The sequence below is a fragment of the Quercus robur genome, chromosome 12 (genome assembly GCF_932294415.1).
Source record: "Quercus robur chromosome 12, dhQueRobu3.1, whole genome shotgun sequence".
NCBI classification, from domain to species: Eukaryota; Viridiplantae; Streptophyta; class Magnoliopsida; order Fagales; family Fagaceae; genus Quercus; species Quercus robur.
This window is the reverse complement of record NC_065545.1, coordinates 18,479,412-18,484,819: the sequence shown is the minus strand read 5'-3', so window position 1 is coordinate 18,484,819 and position 5,408 is coordinate 18,479,412. Positions and strand designations below refer to the sequence as shown.

The 5,408-nt window shown below is 32.2% G+C and overlaps 1 long non-coding RNA gene across 1 annotated transcript; it reads right to left on the bottom strand.

The window, feature by feature from the left end:
- Positions 1-3,471, bottom strand: LOC126710179 (uncharacterized). The gene is made up of 4 exons (XR_007649590.1): positions 3,071-3,471; positions 1,950-2,023; positions 1,055-1,184; positions 1-505 (listed from the first exon to the last, which is right to left on the bottom strand). It is a non-coding gene; the product is annotated as an uncharacterized LOC126710179 (long non-coding RNA).
- Positions 3,472-5,408: the final 1,937 nt, after the last annotated feature.

Below are 5,408 nucleotides of genomic sequence, written 5' to 3'. Positions count from 1 at the left end.
ATTCTTAAAGGGGTACTTGACTGTAAATTCATCATTCTATAATGAACCTTATATCCCTCGTACTAGTATGGCTTGCATGCCATGTATAAAGTAAAACTTAAATAAAAACACAAATAATTGATCTGAGATTGTCACATTCCTCAAAGAATACTTTACAGTAAGACGTTGGAGCCAGGTCATGACAAATAATACATTCTCTCAGTGATAAACAATCATTTTGATATCTCAAATTAATAATGGTGTCAGCGACAGCAACAAGCACATATAAAGGGAGCAATAGAAGAAAGTCATTTGGTAAAATACTCAAAAAAGGGTAGGAGTTACAAATTCAGATTGTGGGGTGGGGTAAGAAAAGAAGAAAGCAGATCAGTAGAGCACCTTCTAGGCTATTATTGCTTGGCTCATTGCTATCCCTCCCAAATTGCAAACACAGAATATAACCACACAGGTTAAGAACTATATTGCAAACCAAAACTACTCCCCAACTGCAACAAAAGGTAATACCCTGATGACAAAGAAAAGCAAGGGCAAAATCAATACTAATTACAACTCTCTCTATCAATGTTGATGAGCAACTATGGAATAAAAAATTAACATTTCTAGTACTGAGAAAACTTCCAACATAAAGTGATTAAATTCATGAGTTCACCCACCGCCCCATAGTTATGTAGAGTGGAAGTGCCATCTTATCCAAATGCTATTAAAATTGTATTTTTAGGATAAAAGATATAGCCGTTTAAGGAAACAAACAAATTTTATAGTAATTGATAATGTTAATAATGTTATTTTTATTTTGTATCATACATCACACTACATTGATGGAGCATGCAATTGCAAATAGTTTTGACTACAAACTTTGAACGGATCAAGTCATTGAAATAATCTCAGACTATAATACAATCAGATTGTGTGTGTGTGTGTAAGTCACATGGTAATACGTTGGTATCTAACATGCAATTTTAAGGAGAGCTCATAAAAAGTACCTAATTAAGGAACCATCTTTTAGCAAAGAGACAGAGAAATTCAATTTAAATGAAAAGTTAGAAGCACATACACCAAGACCGCTTTTCTTTGGACAGCTCTTGCAGTCAACACAATTCACCCATAGAATGTCACTTCTTGTGTCAACTTGCACATAATAGTCTTTTGGAGGGGCTCCAAGCCCAAGTTTGGCAAAGTACAGCCTACAATAATCAAGTAAACCATATAAGCATCCAAAAGACAAAATGATGAATATGTCTTTTTTTTCCTGCTAGGTGATATTATATGTCTGCATTGTGCTAGTAAAATAGTGTGACAGAACACACAGAAATTATATTTTAAAATTTTAAAAAAGAGTCTAGTATTTTAATATTAGAAACTAAAGATTTTCAGTTAGTTAGGCCTTAAGCAACAACACAGATCAACCTGCCAAATTGTCTATTTCTCTCTGCACCACCAATACAGCAGCAAACAAAAGATTTCTTTTATAATCATTTTTTCAAATTATTTAGGTAGGAGATAAAGGAAAAAATAAACTGAGTTATAGATGGTACTAAAAAGAAAAAGAATGTATTGACTATTACATTCAAACAATAAAAGAACCAGTGCATAGACAAAGGACCAGATGCTACCAACTTTCGTTAGTAAAAAAAAAACCTAGCTTTACTCTTAACTAACAATAAAAATTTACAATTGATGCTTTAAGAAAACACCAATTCCAGTTGAAAACCAATAATTCTAGAGAACAAAAGTTAACCAGAAAACAAATAACTAAGAAGAGAGAGAGATAGAGATTGGATCTCAAAACCAATAGCCTTATCTATCATTATAACATCTTAACTAAAAAGGAAAAAGTAGATAATTACCCCACCAAGACGCCAATTACAACAGGAATTGGCATTAAAGAAAAGAAGAAACAAAGCCCAAATTTGTATATATGCAATTGAATTGTTCACACATTAACCGACCTGTGGGGTTCCAATTCCTGCTTCTGCTATTGCTCTGCTGCCACTGCCCAGCCTCTCTCCACTCACAACCACAGCTGCTCCATAAAAGAAAGAGGCATCTCATAAGGGCATCAAATAATTAAAATATGTCATTTAGAAAAAGGTTATCCAACAACATTAGGAGATAAAACTACCCAAACAAGAAAATTTTAAGTTTTTAAACTTCTTATAGAAACAGGAGATACTCTCTTACATCACTCACGGCATACAATTGATTTTATGAACAAAAGCCTTGTTTTGAATGGTCCGATGTGAACCACAACAAACATCTACAACACTGCCCCCATGCTGTTTTTATTCATCAATAAAATCATTTTAGCTAATAAATTATTGCTAAGGTATAAAAACAAAAGCTATGGAGAAATAAATTAGTAGACATGGGGGGACAGTAAAAATTAATAACCAAAATCCATAAGTATGGTTTCTATAACTTTAATGAAACATACACAAAGAAGAAGTTGAGGAGGTTGCAGCTAATATAATTAGAAACAAAAAATAAACAGAAAACTTGCATTCAAAGTATTGTAAGACAATGGGAACAAATTATGAAAATATCAGATTAATATGACTATAAGCCCAAACATTCAAAGAATACTGATTATTCAAGATGTAACATGCATTTAAACGTAAGTACCAGTAAAATGAGAATGATAAGAAAAATAAGCAGTGACACAAAAAATTCATTGAATACGGTAAAAATCACTAACTAATAATTCAGATAAAACCAAACAAACCCCTTACCTGATTTACAGAACTTAAGCAAAAATAAACTATCTTCCATATAAAACATGAAAACAAAACAAACCCAGATGCCAAAATAACCTAAAAGTTACTCACAACATCACTTAAATTCGAATCAAATTACAACATCACAAAAAAGGAGGAACTTTATTTTTTCAAAACCAACAAAAACCCAGATGCCAAACTAGCTCAAATTGCTTAAAAACAATAAGAATCAATATCAATCATCATATATAATAATAATAATAAAAAATGATACACAAATTAAACAAAACCAGATAACAAAAACACAAAACGAAGTGAAGCAACAAGCGAGAGAGGTCTTAGTCATGTTTGTTTACCAGGAAAGTACTTTCCCACAACACGGAAAATGCGGTTGCCGTGCTTGTCTGAGCCTTGGAGGCGAAAGAACTGGAGGAGATTGAGATCGGAGAAGTCTTCGTCGGGAGAGAGTTACTGGTCAGAGCAATCAAGCCAGTTCTCTTGCTCTTCTTCTTCTTCTTTGTCTCACTTAGAAAGTTAGGTATTCTTTTTTTCAATTGTCTTGATCTTTAGGCGCTTTTTTCTTTTGTTTTTTTTAGTGTCTTGCCGCGCAGTTGCGTGTTGTCAGTTGGCGTGAGTTGGGAGTGTTAGAGGGAAAAGTGAAAAAATTAGAGGGAAAGGGGAATTGTGTTCCGAGGGAGTTGGGAGTAAGGAGTGTTAGAGGGAAAAGTGAACAAAATTTTGAGGGAAAGGGGAATCGATGGACATGTGGCGCTAAGGTTTAAATGTTTATAAGAAATTGCGTGTTATAAGAAACTTTTTTTTGTAAATTTAAATTTTAGAATATATGTTGTGGCATGTGGTTTGAAGTTTATAAGGTTTATAGTTTAAACAATTAGTATAATTTTTTATAATAAACAAGAATAAATAGGAGTATGTATATGAAATAGAAATACATAGGTTAATTAATGAAATAAATTAGATATTATTCATAAATTGAATAGCTTCCCAAAATTAGATAATAAAAAAGATTATATGTCATGTGTTAAAAGAAAAATTAGAAATCTCCACAATGAGCTATATCAAATACTATAAAATAACAATATAGTTCAACTATTAAATATTAAAACAAATTATGGGTTTGCTTATATGTGAAAATGGTTTAATTTGAGCTCGATCTGGTTGTTCAATTGAGCTTAAATTTCATCAACACCAATATTTTACCATGCTCTGCAAATCCAACTGTAAGAATTGGAATCTAAATTGGCGCATGAAGGTTACGTGTCGTGTACCCATACTTTGATCGATCCACTCTCACAATCAAACCATCCAATCACACCCTAATTTCACCAATACCCATTCTTTACCGTCCTCTTCCCATCCAATGGTTGGACTTTGAATTTGGTGCAATTTTCAAAACTGTCAAATTGTAGACCCATGCCCCTGCAGGGCTAGCCTAAGGCCCCCACCACATAAGGCTCAAAATTTTACTCATAAGAAAAAAGGCATTGTCACCTATTATAAAAGGCTCAAAATTTTATAAAATTATATATGTGTGTATGTGTATATGTATGTATTTATATATGTGTAGGTGTGTGTGTATATATAATGGTTGTTTACCTTTTTTTTTATTATTATTAGTGATACTAAGGATAACACAAATTTACTATAGGATTACAAATTGACGTGTTACCTATCACAAAAAATAAATTTAAACATTCAAAATTAGGTTGTTGAAGTTTATCGATCATAATCATTTTCATATTATATTGTGAACATTTTTTAGTACCATTAATACATTTTTCCTTTTCATTTCTATCAAGACTTCCAAAATACAAGACCAATAGAAACCTAACCCAATTGAAACCCTAAAATGTTTCAAAAAAATGTTACAAATGTTTTGGTGATATTTTGGGGGTATATTGGTAATTTTTTGGGTTTTGGTGATATTTTGGACATTTTAGAGGGTGTTGGGGGGTGGGGGGGGTATTTTGCTCATTTTAGAGATTTTGGAGTTATTTTGGTTATTTCAGTGGTTTTTAAGCATATTCAATGATTTTAGAGACATCGGGGGTATTTTAGTCATTTTAGAGGTTTCATGGGTATTTTGCTCATTTTAGAGATTTTAAGTATATTTTGGTCATTTTAGTCGTTTTTGAGCATATTTGATAATTTTAGAGATATCGAGTTAAATGGGTGGGTTACTAATTAAATGGGTTGGGTTGGGTTGGTAATAGATAATTAATTTATATATAAACGGGTCATAAATGAGTATTACACACCTAACTCATTTATGACCCAACTTGCCCATTTGCCTATGAGGTATTTGGTTCATTTTCAACTATCGGTGGTATTTTGGTGTCTCAACCATTTTTTGAGTTTATTGTAGGATAGGTTGGCCTTCTTTTAGTCTTAAGGGTATTTCAATCGTTTTCAAATGAATATTGAATTATATTTCTTCCAATTTTGGTTTTTTTCTTATGATTCAAGGGTATTGTGGTCTTTTTATAGGCTTCATTCTAAATTTCAGTTATTTTCTTGCTTTGGGGGGTATTTTAGTCATTTCTTGGGTGATAGGTGTGTCTCAGCCATTTTTTGAGTTTGTGGGGTAGGTTGGCCTTCTTTTAGTCTTAGGGGTATTTTAGTCGTTTTCACTGAATAATACATTATATTTCCTCCAATTTTGGTGTTTTTTTA